Below are 16,745 nucleotides of genomic sequence, written 5' to 3'. Positions count from 1 at the left end.
ACAGCACTTTCTGCCCCGCAGGCTCTGGAAAGGCTGCACTCCTTGATATCTGTGAAATATTTAGACAATGTCATACTGAAAGAAATGAAAAGATAAGCAAAGAATTAATATTAATTGTCACCAATCATCTTCAGCATATTTTATCGCTGTATTTAGTTAGATTTTCCTTCCTTGCTTGAATTATTATAAGCAGACCCTTATCATTTCCTCTGCCAGCCAGTCTTTTCCCTTCTCTTACTTTATCCCTGCAACTCCCCTAAAAATGAGACAAAATTTAGCATAAAATTTGTAATGGCCAAATTAACTGGCATTTCCAGGCTGCCTCAGCTGTCAATGTCTGTGATGGCAGGAGATATTTTGCCAGCACCACTTTCATGAAAAGAGATATATACGTATATATATAGCCAAGAACAGTGTGGGAGCCATTTCCCCAAAAAAATGTTGAAAGTCACTGGTGGCGTGAGAGTTATTAGTATAGATCATTTCTACGGTGTCATAAGTGTGCGTGGCAGACAAATAAAAGAAAAGGTGCTTTCCCGGAAAGTAAATGTTATAAAGCAGTTTAATTAATACGCTGGCTTAGCAGGTGCCATTAAGCACCTCTTTAGGTTAATTTTAGTCTCAGCAGCGGTGTGGATAAATAGGAAGTGATTTTACACCTTCTTCAAGATAAAGCATCATTTTATTAGATCCGAAGGGACTAGGCTTTTCCAGTCCTTGCATTCGTCTGACTGCACTATGAGGTGACAAATTCTCTCTCTGTTTCAAGCTTTACAGTAGCATTAAGCCTGTTATTTTAAAAAAAAAAATAAACCCAATTCCAATAAACAATAGGTTAAGCCTACCCCGTCCACCTACACACTAAGAAATGTGAGAATTTGAGGCCAAACTTGAAGCTGAAGAGCACTCTCCATTTCTGGAGTAGAGTCATATTTTTGACCACTCTTCTGTTCTTAGCCAAAGCCAGATCTGCTCATTTTTATTTAAGTCCGTTGCGTGAAAGAAAGGACACAAGAAAATGAAACGATTCATCCAAACACTATGCTTCCATTGAAGAGCTCTGTGATAGCTAGCTGTCTCCACAGACAACTCTCTGTACATGAAGCTCAAAGCCACACCTACGGTAACACTTCCACAGTTACGCTCCCAGCATTTCCCAAGGAAGCAAGACTGATCCATTCCTGTTATTTCACAGTTAAACCGTATCTCTTAATAAAGGCAGCACGTGCTTCTTTTCCAAGCATTTCTTAGATACACAGAAACTAAGAGAGCACTTGCTTTTCTCCCAGGTTGCCTTTCTAGCAGTGAGACCTATTTTCTATGAATTTGCACCAGTAACTCAGACAATTAAATAAACACACTAAAAAGGCTCAGCAATTGATTTTGACAGAAGTAAAATACTGCCCTGAAAGTGCAAAGGAAACGCTGTGGTATAACTACGTTACGTTACCTTACCTTACACACAGGCTGACAAACAGATCTCCAGGGCTTCAAATTTGCACATTAATGTTCAGATACTTAAAAAGTTTAAATATTTAAATCTGGATTTACTTGTTATCCTAAGCAGCCTCCTGCAGGTTTACAGGCCTAAATTCTTCAGATCTGTCTAATTCTAGGCTGTCGTTGCATGACACATTGGAGCAGGTTTTAGCAAACACACTTTTTCCTGAGTTGTCACAGCAACCTCGGCCTGGTCGGAAATCAATCATAGAACCATAGAATCGCCGAGGTTGGAAGGGACCTTTCAGATCATCAAGTCCAACCATCAACCTAACTCTGACAAAAACCATCACTGAACCATATCTCTAAGCACTATGTCTACCTGTCTTTTAAATACCTTCAGGGATGGTGCCTCAACCACTTCCCTGGGCAGCCTGTTCCAATGCTTGATAACCCTTTCTGTGTAAAAATTTTTCCTAATATCCAATCTAAACCTCCCCTGGTGCAGCTTGGGGCCATTTCCTCTTGTCCCATCACCTGTTACTTGGGAGAAGAGACCGAGCCCCACCTCTCTGCACCCTCCTTTCAGGTAGTTGCAGAGAGCGATGAGGTCTCCCCTCAGCCTCCTTTTCTCCAGTTAAACACCCCCAGCTCCCTCAGCCGCTCCTCATAAGACTTGTGCTCCAGACCCCTCACCAGCTTCCTTGCCCTTCTCTGGATCCGCTCCAGCACCTCAGTGTCTTTTTTGTGGTGCAGGGCCCAAAACTGGACACAGTATCAAGCACGTAGCTTGGCCAGTGCTCATCCGGGGCAACGCTGGCTAACCTGTAGGGTCCAAACCTCAGTTGTCCTAAGGCTTTTTCTTATGCAAGGTAAGCATCTGCCTGCCCTCATCCCCAGCACCACAAGGAACTGAAAGAGAAGAGTAAAAAAACGCACCAAACTGAAAAGAAAGAACAACAAAACCAGAACAAAACCAAAAACACACCAAAACCCCCCACCTTTTAAAGAGGAATTAATTTTTTATAACTCCAGCATCTCAAAATTGTAATATAGCACTATGGCAAGCCATCTTGGTACATCAGAGAGAATAAAGGGTATACAGGACCAGTTTAATAAGGCATTCACTATAAGACACAGTGAAGTTATAGTAATTTGGTTTTAACAATCCAAATAAAAAGAGGACAGAGATGAGAGCACTGCCTAATACGCATCATTAGCATTACCTACAGTCCATGCCAGGCCTAGTTCCACTGAATGGCTTCTCTGCTCGCTTATTTTCAGGCATTTTTGTGGTATTTAAGTGTTGAAACGACAGAGAGCTTCTATCCCTTTCCCCACTGCAGTGGGTGAGTTTAACATAGAAGACAATTATCAGTGTTTAAAAGCCCTGATACGCTCGCTCTGAAGGCGGACCTGCTGTGACAAGATGCTGCTTTCCGATTCTGAGAGAGGACTCTTCCATCAGACCCATTTCCACAACTTACTTACTTTTTATAAATAGCGCACATTGAAAACCAGCGCGTAGTTCAAAGACACAATCCAAACAAAGCAGGATCTTCTTGCTCAGGCTCAGTCACAAGGTGTGGAGTGTAAGGAGGGGCTACTTCATCAATTTGAAGGTGTAAAACCTTCATTGTGTCTCATGACATGACAACATTTGAGGGTAGAAGTGAGGAGGCTAATTCCACCCCCCATCCTAAAAAGCCTTAGAAGTGTCTCTTTCTAAATGCAATAAAATCTTACTTTTCATCCAGAAGCCATGGTTGCAATCAATACAGCTGCCAAAGATGCTATTATTAAGCCACCCCTCCGGTGCAGTTTTCATTCTTCAAACTCTTGAGCACTATTAAAAGAAACACTGAACTTAGACCTAACCGTCTATCAGTGTGGTGCCTCTTCTCAGGCTGTTTTCATCCCTGGTTACCAGCAGGGTTACTGGGGATAGCTTATTTGTATCAGAGGGAAAAGGCAGCCAAGGAAGTGAAGATACAATGCAGAAAGTTATAAATTGTTTTAGCATCATTTTAAGCTTCTTGCATTGACACTTCTGAAAAAACAAGTCGCCTTTTCCTTCTTTCCCCCTCTTTCCTGTAGGACAGCAGAGAGTTGGTGGCAGAACCTACACTCTGTAAATACCACACTGCCAAAATTCAGGATCTGCCTCCTCCAGCACAAAGCTTTGCTTTTGACATTTGCATGAGATCCAAAGGCTGAAAGCCTCTGGAAACCTGGACTGACCGGGGTTTTTTGGTCCCTCCCTGAGCCGAAGCTGCCTGCAATTGCAAGAGAAATGCCATAACATTCCCTGTTCTAATTCATCATTAGCCGATCTAACATCTGTTGGGTACTTTGCTCTTGCTACTGCCATTATAAAACTATTTGCAAAGCCAAAGTCTTTTAATGATTAAAAAAGTGTCTAATTTCCAACCTAAATGTACTTGGGGCAAGTGGTTATTTATCTTCTCTGGAGCCAGTGTTACAATCTGTTCTACCTCACATACTTTCTGTCATTCTCTGGCGTTCACTCCTCTCCCCCGCAGTTTCTTTGTGGCCATCAATATTAATATTTCTCGGACTTGACTTCACTAAGACTGACAACCCAAGCTCTCAGGTTTTTATTTTTCTGGGTCCAGGTTTTATAAGCCAAAGACAGATATTTGTGTCATGAATTTTTGAGGTGGAATCAATTCCAGCTTTTCAACCTAAAATCTTCCAGGCCAATTTACTGAAGCGTAACACTACCTGGATGTCTCCTTGAGGTCCCCAAGTTCAATAAAATTGGAGAAATGCAATAATTTACCCCCCCCCCAAAAAAAATTAATATTAAGCAAATATTTGCAACAATGTATCGAAACAAGTCCTTGAAAATTAGCTTTAACCCCAGGGGGAACCCAAAACCTTAGGGAGTTACTTTAAAAATATTAATGGAGGAAAATAAGGAATTTTAATGAATATATGCTAAATATCTTATGAGTTGGAGCACTTAAGATGCAATCGATCTCACCACAGTGGTGACAAGTTAGGGAGCAGTGAGCACAGAGACTTATCATCAGATAAAAAGCTCAAAACAGAATTACTTTCTTTGCTTGTCACCAAAGCACTAATACTGTGAGGGTGTGGGAAGGGAATTTACATACAAAATTGGAGCCACATAGCTAACGTACTCTGATTTTTCACTCAAACTACATTTCACTGACAGAAGAGTCTTTTTTTGTTGCCACCTGCTTAGGAAAAATGGATGACTCTGTTCCTCCCTCCACTTTTTCTATAGCATGGGAGAATTATTTTGTGTTCTGATGAAAATTGTGAGGCAGTCTAATGAAAACTGGCCAGCCCCTGTCTTCTCATCATTTCAAAACCCCTAAAAATACTATTTACAGAATATGCGACTGGAAAGCTACACTGAATAATGTATAAAGAACACATTTCTTTGAATTTCATAGCCTTTTGATGGCAAAAAATTGACAGACTGAAGGATGTTATTCTGCCATGTAGCAAGCTAGATGAAGAGCTCTGTAAAGTTTTCTTTCTTTCAAGCGCATCCATCTCCTGGAAGTGGATACCTGCGAGTGCAATTATGCTACGGGGGTTTTTTATATACATACATTTGGTGGTAATTTTTTCTCCCCCCATAAATCTTCTCCTGTATGTAAAACTGACTGCCTAGAATCAGCCCTTTCTTCTCTATCATGTGCAATCGTTTCCTTGGTGACTTTTAACCGTTCATACCTGACAGGACAACTGGGTGATCTTGGTGATCTTCTACATTCAGAGGAATTCTGCTGACTTCCCCTTGGTGACTGCAATGCTTCGCTGCAACATCTCACCTGGGTCTCCTGGTCCTGGGTCCTGGTCCCCGTAGCAAGGGGATTTCATAGAATCATAGAATGTGTTGGGTTGGAAGGGACCGCTAAAGGTCATCTAGTCCAACCCCCCTGCAGTAAGCAGGGACATCTTCAACTAGATCAGATTGCTCAGAGCCTCATCAAGCCTGGCCCTGAATGTCTCCACTGCCAAGGGCAAGGACGTGCCCAGGAACACCCATGGGGTTGATGTGCTGGATTCACCCTGGCTCAGAGAAGAACGTGGAACCACCAGGCCTGCAAACGAGTGTTTGTCCCAGGGCAGCACCTGCACTGGTTGAACAACTTCACTTTCTCCTGGATTCAGTTGCCTTCTTCCCTATCCCTCCCCTCCCAGCCATGAGGCAGGAACATTGGTTCAGAATGAGCACGTATTACTGCACGTTACACTCCACAATTTCAGGAAATTCCTCAACAGTCCTCTCTGTTAATAGGCATATTATTACCTGTGTTTTATTCCCACTGTAAAAATTAGTCATAATATACCATCTGTTTTCCCCCTTAGTCAGCAGCTAGCATACAGCACTATGTGCGAGAGCATCAGTGCCTTCTTTCAGAGTGCAGATATATTTTTAGTGATGGTTTTGACTTTTTCATTTGTAGAAAAGTAGATTTCTCCCTTTTCAAGGATGATTGTTATATTGTACTTTCTCTGAGGAAGCGGAATTATTAATTTAACCCCTGCAGCAGTCTCGGTTACAAAACGCACATTGCATATGAGAAATTTAATGTGCACAGCTGGTGTGACCATTTAAAAAAATTAGGGAGAAAATAGCTTCTTGGTTTTCAATTTCCTCCCCAAAAGAAAAAAAAGAAAAAAAAAAAAAGGGCACATTTTGTTCTGCTCTAATTAGTATGTGTGCCAGTGCATGACTTCCAAAGCAGGCAGATGCTTTGAATGAAGTGTAATGTAGATTTTCATTAATCTTCTTTGGCACAAGACTTTTCTTCTGCTATGTGTATGCAGGAAGTAATGACTAGAAAAGATGAGCAATCACAGGCAGTTCTAACCAACTTAAGCTGGCTTTTGTAAAGGGCGAGACAGGGTCATAAAAGAGTATGGTTACCTCAGTGTCTGACATCTCTCGGTTTCTGGTTTTTCATTATAATGAAGGGTTTGAGGTAATTCCTTTTTAATACAAAATATCAAATTCAGATATGGGGACTCTAAAGAAATTAAATATCAATGCACTGAAAACTGCATGCATTTCAATCAGTTCTGTGACTGATCCAAGAGAAAACCACAGATACGTTTTCCTTTACAACAGGCAGAGAATTAACAACTGTACTTCCTGAAACCACTTTCCTCTTTAAAAGGGAACAAGGAGAGTTTTCCCATCTTGCTGGAACTATCAGTGAAAGCCTATCAATGAACAGTTTTAGAGCAAAGTCGGAATTATTTTCATCTTTTCCTACCTCAATTTAGAGATATTCCAGATTGCTTTAGCTATGGCTAAGGAAGAAAAAAGCTTGGGGATAGACTGTGCATGTTTCGTCTTATGAAATAGCCCAGCTGGGTTATTCTACCAAAGAGCCAGATTTGGTGAAAGTCCGTGCGCCTCGGTAAGAACTGCCAGCAGCAGAAAGTGCTCTCTTCTCAGGAAAAGACTGACACACGGAGTGGAAGTCGAATATAAACCACCCTTCAGAGATACTCTCTTAATTATGAGCACATACTGAGGATGTGAGTTTTACACTGTTGTGTTCTCAAATTCAGCGATTTTGTTAAAAATCTGCTCCTTTTTGGGATCACTGCTATTATTACCTTTTGGTTTGCTGTGGTCTCTTCCATGTCTTTTCTTTTTCTTCCACAAGACAGTTGCTGATTCCCTCTGCACTCCTTCCCTTCATTTCTGAGCTTTGCTCCTAACGCATCCCTACACTTGTAAGAAGAGAGTTAACAGATTGCTGGTCTACACATTAGATTTGGGGATTAACTTCTAAATAGGAGTAATGGGACCTGGAAGTTCGTACTCCCTCAGAGACATTGGCTTGGGCAAACGCTGCTGCTCAGCTCTTTCATTTCCACTTTCAGAAGAATCTTTCTTGCAAGTATGAGGTTGAAAACGTCTTACCTGAAAACAGCTTTTTTACCTGAAAGCCTCGTTATCTTCAGTAAGAAGCAGACCCCTAAACACATTATGTGGGATAGTTCTAGGCTAAAGACGGCGTGTTTGACATCTATGCATAAGAGAAATTAAATGAAAGAGGGAAAAAAAAAAGTTCCTGTAATAACAAAATCATTAATTACACAAATGGATTTCTATTTACAGTGCAAATGAAATGATGACTTAAGAGGATTACAGAGCAACGTGCAGTACAGAACATTGCTTTCAGGAAGAGCACAAGCCAAAAACAGAATGAAAAGCGTATGCCATCAGTCGAGATAATACACAGGGGATACAAAATTAAGTTCTAAAAATTGAGCAGAAGGGAAGATATTTCTTTCTGACCTCTTCAGAAACAGATAAAACCATTAAGCAATGGTACAGGAGCATTAACGTGCCTTGACCAAGCATTAAATTAAAAAAAAAGGAGGGAAAAGCGGATTTAATCTACTGTAAATAATACCTTTTCCAAATGCCATGCAGAATAAAACACTTTTTTCCAAAAACAACACGTGTCTTAAATGGCAAATATTTTCAGGGAAAAAAAAAAAGCAGGCTATTGTATTTGGGAAATGTAACCACTTTACGATACGGGTGTTACAGTGGTCGGAGTGGGCTAAGTGTTAGGTTTCCTAGAAGTAGCAGAATTCAGAGATTTTATAACATAGCTTTCATTTTCACTTTGCAGAGTAGAATCATTACAGCTTAGTGTTCAGGTACTAGCTAATGAGTACAACTACCTCACTGGAGACGTGGGGTCCCACTCTGCTCTCAGGTTTTCAGCCTCCTGCATAGGAACCACCTACTTACGGCAGACGAAACCTTCGGAGCTGCCTGTGGACACTTGTCAGAATGCACAATTCTCCACGATAAACCATAGCGGGGGCTCTTCGGTTTTTGCTTTTTCTTCAACATGACATTTTAGAGACTAGAGATAGGCAAGCTGATAAAGGGAAGAAAACTGGCAAGCTGTCAGGCCTCAGATCTCATCTATTTCTGTATCCATTGGTCTAAAATCTTAAATAGATGCTATTTATCTCCACTGGCTTTTTTTGGTACCCTTCAAAGAACAGAGCTACCACAGAAACACTGCTGCAGGAGCTAAAACATCACTTACTGCCCAGATTTTGTAAAGACACTACAGCGTGCATTTTGGGTTCCTTCCATCGCCTTGTCAAACACTTCCTGTAATGTATCATAGAATCACAGAATCGCCGAGGTTGGAAGGGACCTTTCAGATCATCGAGTCCAACCATCAACCTAACTCTGACAAAAACCGTCACTGAACCATATCTCTAAGCACTATGTCTACCCGTCTTTTAAACACCTCCAGGGATGGTGCCTCAACCACTTCCCTGGGCAGCCTGTTCCAATGCTTGATAACCCTTTCCGTGTAAATATTTTTCCTAATATCCAATCTAAACCTCCCCTGGCGCAACTTGAGGCCATTTCCTCTTGTCCTATTGCCCGTTACTTGGGAGAAGAGACCGAGACCGTATGCTGAATGTGGGTGGGATACCCACGTGCTTTATCAAATACAGAATTTAAATTCTAAAAAAATGTATTCAAAAGTTAAAACAAAGTCCATTGAAACTAGTGTTTGTCTTGTTCGTTCAAACAGTATAAATGATCACATTGCACATTGCACCGCTGATTTACAGCGGTGTTATTGTATCAGCTACTGGAAATCTGGCCTTGTGGCATCAGGACACCGTGGCAGAGCAGACAGCAGCTTTGGTCTCTGCCCTTAAATGTTTTGTTAAGGGGTTTTCTTGATCATTTTTCAGTACGTGGCACTATATAAATCTATTAGCGGTTCATTTCCATGCGTGTATCTGTGCCTATTCATCTATGTGGGCAAGGTAATGATAAATATGTCAGTTCCCCGGGCATAAAGTTAGCGTTACATTTAGATACATAAATCAGCACAAACTCACCTGATTCTATCAAAATAAATTGACTACTCAAGCTCAGACAGCTTATTTAATATTTGAAGACCAAAAAATAGAATCTTCTGTGGAAACATCTCACAACTTCCCTGTACCTTCACTGAGATCAGTCGCTCCACTCAGAAAAGCGCCACAAGTGAGACCCATTTCATAATTTAGGCATTGAAAACCACTGGCTAATGACAGTGGATCCAGGAATGTGTACTTTAGCTTTAAAACTATTTATAGAAACTATCGATTCGGTAGATAATGCTGAAACAGAACGCACTGAGGCTGGATTTCCTCTATAGCTATTTACCACAATAAAAATGTTCTAACAAACTAATCAAAGCAACGGCAAATGATTTGGTTTATTTAGATATTTGAGCCTCCTGTGCCATTATATTTCATAGATAAATACAAAAGTGGATGGAAATACGCTACTGTTTATCTAAAAGGATGCAGTTATAAACAAAAAAAAATCTTGCTTTTAAAGCTAATGCTATAAATGTGGTGTGCTTCATTAGCTCAGATAAATAATAATTCTTTAGCTGCAGCAAAAAATCACCCTACAAATAACCTTTGTTTCATAAGAAAAATAAATATATAAAACCTTACAGGCAGGAGAGAGACTCATATGAGTTAAAAGCTTCAAGGCAATAAATCAAGAAAGCAGCAGGGGGATGGGCAGGTTAAGGGGAAAGCGCTATTGGAAAGCGGACCGTCAGTCTGCCAGCTTACCTCTTGCAGGAATATTCTGAATGATTTCAGTTGTCATTTCCTTAAGGAAGTTTTCACTTTAATAGCATAAATATTAAATATTTTTAAAGATGAAAGTGCCAAAGAATGGGTCTTGAATTGTATTTTTTCTTCCACACAAAAGCAGCAGCCATTAAATAGACTGCTCACGGGCTACAAAGAGATAAGTAAACCCGCACGATGTGACCTTAGAAATGACTAACTATGGATGGCATTAATGAAACTCTAAACTAAGCTTTTAGAATGGCAGCTTTGACCCTTTGTGACTTCAAATATTTTGGCTATGAAACCTCCTTAGGGTGCTCCATATATAAATATCATTAATGTGCCAAGAAAAAGAACCTGTCATAACTAAGCAAACAATTAAGACTAACCAAACCTCAAAGACTTAACATGTCATATGTTCATTTATCTATATTTAAAATTCCATTAGGGAAAATTCTTTAAAAGACTCAACATTAGGTTTATTTTTAAAGTGGTATTTAGGCTATGCGGTAACATTCAGAGCGGCAAATGGTGAACACTTCAGGGTGACATTATCAGAATAATGCACAGTTTATTCTCTGAAGGGTTCAGTATTTCAGTATCTCAGGGCTTTTTGCAAACAAGTGGGAGATTTACCACCTGGATACTATTGGAATATTATTTTCCACCTCAAAGCTGAAGAAATGAAAGAATTACCTTAATTCTTAGGCTCCTAAAATGAAGCTGGGGCAGAACTTAACAGTAGATAAAATAGCTCACTCTGAGAAGAAATGTGTGATTCGCTCGCTGAGCGCAGATCCTCCTGGGCAGGAGGATCCTTCTCTGCACACCTTCTGCAAACCCAGCTCCTTTCTGCTGGGCTAAACTGATGTTACAGCTCAGCTCCGACAAAGAAGAGAGTTCCCGAGGAGGGCCATCTCCGTAAAAAATAAAGAAGAGAGCGTGGAAAGCAGAGGACACCAAAACAAATGAAGCTGCCAGCATCACGACTAGGGGTAGGGCAGGCATAAGGAAGCAGCTTGGAAAGGAATCCTTGTCCTATGAGGGGAAAAAAGCCCAGACAGGACACGGGATGCCCTTAAATACAACTTTAGTAGAATCAACTACTAGAGCCTCAATCCAACTTCCCCAACAACTGCCGGGCACCACCTTAACAGCTGATCCTGTTGCCCTCAGCGGTGGAGGGGACTGTGTCTGGGGCAGAATTCAGCCCAACGCAGACAAGTCCCCCAGAAGTATCCCCAGGAGGGACGAGATGGGAAACGGAGGCTGGTGCCGGCGTCAGACCACTCAGTAACAGGAGGCAGAAAGGATTCATTCCCATGGCCTCCAGGCACCAGCCGGGTTTTGCTCCCCTGAAGAAAAGCCAAAGCTACTTTGCACCTGCCAGAAGAACGGTTCTGGTTCGAGTAGAGCAACGAGAGGTCTGAGAACACACTCCCGCCAGAAATCTAAGCACAGAAATTAAAGAAATAAAGAAATCACCCACATCCCACACGTTTGTAGTCTTGTTTCTGCAGCCAGATCAACTAGTAGAAACCCACTGATTTCAACAAAATCTTGATTTTGCAAACACTGAAAATGAACAGAAATTTGTGCTGTAAAAACGCTAAAAAAAAATGCAAACTGACAATTTTTATTACTCAGAGGTAATAAAGTTACGTTTCAAGCATACAAAATGACAATCTATCAAAGCTCCAGCCCCAGCTGGAGAATTCGTGACTTCTGGAACACAAACAGTAAAATCCTTAATGAGACAAGTACCACAGATAAAACTGCTGCTTCAGAAATACCCTAAGCATCTGCAGTTACCCAATTAGTGATCTGGCAGGAATGTGAGCACATTTCCCCATTCAGCTCTACAGAAGAAAAATAAATATTTAAGGTATGTAAACTCAGTCACTGACTGATCATTAAACATTACCCTAAAGAAACAGGAATATCTTATCATATACTCACCCCCATTTTCTCAGCCTTTCTCCACATCTTTGTGAAGATTAAGGAACAAAAGTAGAGTTTAAATTAAGAGCTCCAAGTTTTCATAAAATAGCTTTGTGCATTTATTGTCTACATCAGAGTACTGCAAATAGCTATGCCTAAAATATAGTTTATGAGTGAGAAAAAAATGCACGTGATGCTGAACACCCCTACATCTCCTGCAGGGTCTTCTGCGGAGCTAGGGAAAAATGCTCTTCGCTTCTCTTTCTAACATACAATTTTGCTTCTTGGAGGAAAATTACCTTTTCTTTCCCATTGCATTTGCCCCACACCTAAGGAAGGAGACGTCATAGAATGGTTTGGGTTGGAAGGGACCTTAAAGATCACCTAATTCCAACCCCCCCTGCCCTGGGCAGGGACACCTCCCACTAGACCAGGCTGCTCAAAGCCTCATCCAGCCCGGCCTTGGGCACCTCCAGGGACGGGGCAAAGCATGGAGTCAGGTCCTGCAGTGCTGGGCAGCTCTGCCTATTCTCACCCAGCAATCCCACTGCACACAACGGGACACCACGGGCTCCACAACCTGCCCCTTCCCCGCCAGCTGCCGGCACGGCAGGCCGCGGCGGGCTCACCCGAATGACTACCTGCTCTACGTCTCATTAAATGCTCCCACAGCTTCCCAGAATCGCTGATCTGCGTGTCAGCTCTGCTCCTCAGAAAGGGAGCTGCTGGATCATTAGTAGCTCTCTGCTGTGGAAAAAAAAAAAAAAAAGACTGTAACACCCCTTCAGCACATACACGACTTAAAATGCTGAAGTTTTTAGGACACCAGCTTTGCACATCAAGAATAAAAGAAATTATTCCTGGCGAAACAATAGGAAGCACAAAGAAATGGTATCAGGAGGTCACCACATACTCCTGAAGTTGCTCCTATGGCTACAAGCTGCTTTCACCATACCTCACCATCCACTTCGGAGCATTCCTCCTGCCAGCTCTGCAGGACCAGACTTGCATGAACGTGCTCTGCCAGCTGATCCCGTCATACTGAAACCTAAAGAAACAAAATTTTGTGCAGGTGGAATCAAAATAGAGCTTGATCTTTTATTGATATTTTTGAATAGATCTTATCTTCGAAGATCACTAAGTTTTAAAAGAAAAGTCACTCCCTTATATCAGGGCATCCGCGTTCAGAAAAATACCATCTATCCTACTCCTACAGCAGTAGTGTAAACCGGAGCAACCATCCATGCCTTCTCATCAGCTTCCTCACAATCCCGAAGGAATTTGCTACTTAAGGCACTTTTTGTTTCACACACAACATCCAGAGCACGATGAGCTTTTGATTAATCATACGGTGATTAATTACTTGTGCTCTTTATGGTTCGAATTCAGCATCGCAGTCAGCTTCTCACAGCAGCATATTCCCAGATTCTGAGGTTGGCCAATTATCTGTCACTAGATGTATATGTAGCAGATTCCTGCGTACATTCCTCATATGTTTAGACTGTGTTCTTAGAGCACTTGCACAAAAGTGGTAAAAGTTAGCCCATTAATACATCAATATGCTGCAGCCAGCGCCACGCAAGAAGAGATATTTTTAGCACGTATTCAAATCTAACAGTACTTTCCACAAATGTTATTGGACCAAGGGGCTGATCCAACAACACTTGTTATCAGATAACAAATACATATGGCTTACCTGGCCAGACAACATATCGTGAAAGCAAAGTTGCCTTATATACACATAAATCTATTTTAGTTAATAATGTGAAATATACACCTTAATATAGCTCATATTTTAAAGTAGAGACTTGTAGGAGTGAAGACAAGAATAAAATATGGGCAACTTAGACATGTAATATGCGGGAAATATTATTTGCACCTCAAGTCCCGCCATGGAAAAAATTCCTGTTATGCACGAGCACGGGGTAAGAGGCCAGTCCTTCCCAGGAGCAGGGAATAACAGCTCCAGAAGGACAGATGCTTGTCCCTATATAAGCCTGGCTGTCTCAGGTCAGACCCAAGACCATCGAGCCCGATAAATGTCCTTAGGCCATCCTCTGACAGCAATGAATAACCAAAAAAGAGAACCAGGATAAGGAAAATATGTAGTGATTAAAATATTATCCAAACCTGCAGTAGCCTGTGGCTCAGACCGACTCAGCCAGAGAAGGCATTACAATATTTAGGTAAAAACTCTGTTCAAGCGCAATTGGAACTCTCCCTTTTACAGGTTCCTGACATTTGCTTTAATCCCAAATGTTCTTTTTGATTAGCATGCATTTAAATATGCATGAATACACGTCTATACTCTTATCCTGTTCGGGAGGTTCAGGGGTGGCAGAGTGCAGGGTAGCTTCTCCCTTTAGTTTCTAGTAACACGTTACAATTTTTTATTAACTACCTGTTAGAAACAACCTCCCTTTTCTTCGTAGCGAAAAACAAAACCCAAAATGGAGGTTAACAAATATAATCCTGTTAAAGCTATCGTCTGTATGAAATTTTAACAGAAGCAATGCTTTTTACTTCATTCATGCCGTTTTCCTGGTTTAGGCTTGCAGAGCTAGGGACCCCGTATCGTCCTGAAGCTTTAGGAATTTTTATTTAACTTACATGTAAAGCATCCCTGAGTCTCACACAGTGCCACTTTCCCAGTGCCTGTTCGCTTGGTGCCATTTCCCAAAGATCTGATATAGTATTTGAGCGGAGACATTGCCAGTGTAATTTTAGAAGTTTCCCTGGTAACCGCTGCTGACATCTCTAACTCAAAATTTAAGACTACAGCTCGCTCTAACACCCTTACATGGCAAACTGCTTTGCATCGGTTGAGCTAAGGAACCTCGCAAATGACAATTCAACTTCCTCTGCTTTTCAGAGAGTTAAGGTACCTGCCCACAGACGTTTCTTTCGCTTAAAGAAAGCGGCCCGCACCTTCTCCAGCCTGCGAGTAGGGAAAAGGCACAGCTAAAACTCTCAGGAAGTGATTCAAACAAGGACAAGTGAGACTGAAAAGAGGTAGATGCCGGAGAGAGAGAAGGTAAGAGACGCAAGGAAAGGGAAGAAATAGAAGTAACAGCATTGAGAAGTCAACAGAAACCCCTGGAAGAAGTAGTGAGCTGGAAAGGAAGAAGTGAAAACAAATTAACTTAAAGAAATGAAGAAAACAAGGAGAAAGGTGGAAATAGTACTCCTTTAATCTTTAATCACTCCTTCAGTACATTTTTTGGAGGACGCTCATCTCCCTCTCCAGGTCTGGAAGAGAGGTACAGTGAAAAAAGGGCCACCGTGAGATGTATTATTGGTCCCCTGTGTCCCTCTTTATCTCTGGGTAATCGTTTGTCTGCAAAAACTGCAAATTCTTCAGCCGTTTCTGTTGATGACTCAGGTCTAAACTAGAGAGGCAAATCTATCTCCCTTATTCAAGCAAAGTCACAGCCCAATAGTGCACCACAGATATCTAGCAATCCCTTCTAACTAACCAGAGTTCAGCATTTCCCACTCACAACCCCTTCCCACGAGTTCCTCTCCCCTTCCCAGTGCCCACCACCACCTTCCTGGTAGGCATTCATGGTCATGAGACCGTTTCCTTCTTTTGTTTGTTCTTATAGACAGCCAGGCCACATCTAGATCTTGCAAATTATTTCACAAGTAATTCCTTTAAGAAACCGTCCTCCCATGCCCAGCTAAACACCGCAGCCCCTTTCCGTGACCTTACCAGCGTGAGCTTTTCCCACTCGTGTTCACCTCAAAGGTTCATCCTGTTCTTACGCCCCTGACTGTTGCCCAGCAGCGGCAGGGCCCTGTGAGCTCTCTGGGGCAGCGACTGCATTTTTGGACTCATTTATCCAGTATGTAGCATTTTGGGATCCTGGTCCACATTGGGCACTTACTGGTATGTTGAGACAGAGTGAAGAATGGATACTAACAGACAGTAATAAAGAGCCAGGAAAAAAGCAACTTTGAAGAGCGAATATTGCCTTGTCTTCATTCTCCCATCTTCCCGGGTACATGGGTGCCTATTAGAAGACACCTCTAAGAATGTATTTTCCTCCTCAACACAGATCATTACTTTTTCTTTAACTCCTCAGGGAGTGGAGTGCTATGTATCATGCTATGTATCAGCACTCAGTGTTAAAAGGCACCAGGTCAGGTGTCAGAGAGTTTCCTGGGCACCACTGGCCAGTGCCACCCCACCACTCTGGGCCCCATCGTTCCCCCCATCCTTCATCAGTCAGGTTCCAGCTGCTCTGTGCAATGCCTATCAATCACAACTGAAGCCCTGTTTTTCTTTTTGGAGCCAATGATAAGGAGAAAGAAAAAGCAGTGAATAATAACAGTGATACGGCTAAGGGCAGTGTAATTCAGGAAAAGGCTGGAGAATCCCAGTCAATTACCCTACATTGTACAGGAAAAACTTTGGAGTGTGGTGCTCATTAAGGTGAAAAGAAAAAAGGCAACCCAAAGAGATACAGGCAAGGGGAAATGCAGCTGTTTGGGCCCTTACTACAGCAACAACAACAAAAAACCACCAGCAGAAACAAAACATAATGCCAAGTAGAGACAGAAAAAAAAAAAAAGATTGTGTATAGAAAGAGTAGAGCAGGGTGAAAGGGAGAAGCAGAGAGCTATAAACCATTATAAACAGAAAGTGCTTTAAGCAGTTAAGTGCTGAGGTAGGGAAATAACACTGCCACAGCACAGGCCACGAGGAAATGTGCTCC

Source organism: Rissa tridactyla, chromosome 6 (genome assembly GCF_028500815.1).
Source record: "Rissa tridactyla isolate bRisTri1 chromosome 6, bRisTri1.patW.cur.20221130, whole genome shotgun sequence".
Taxonomy (NCBI): Eukaryota; Metazoa; Chordata; class Aves; order Charadriiformes; family Laridae; genus Rissa; species Rissa tridactyla.
The sequence above is the reverse complement of the archived record's forward strand: the minus strand, read 5'-3'. Positions refer to the sequence as shown.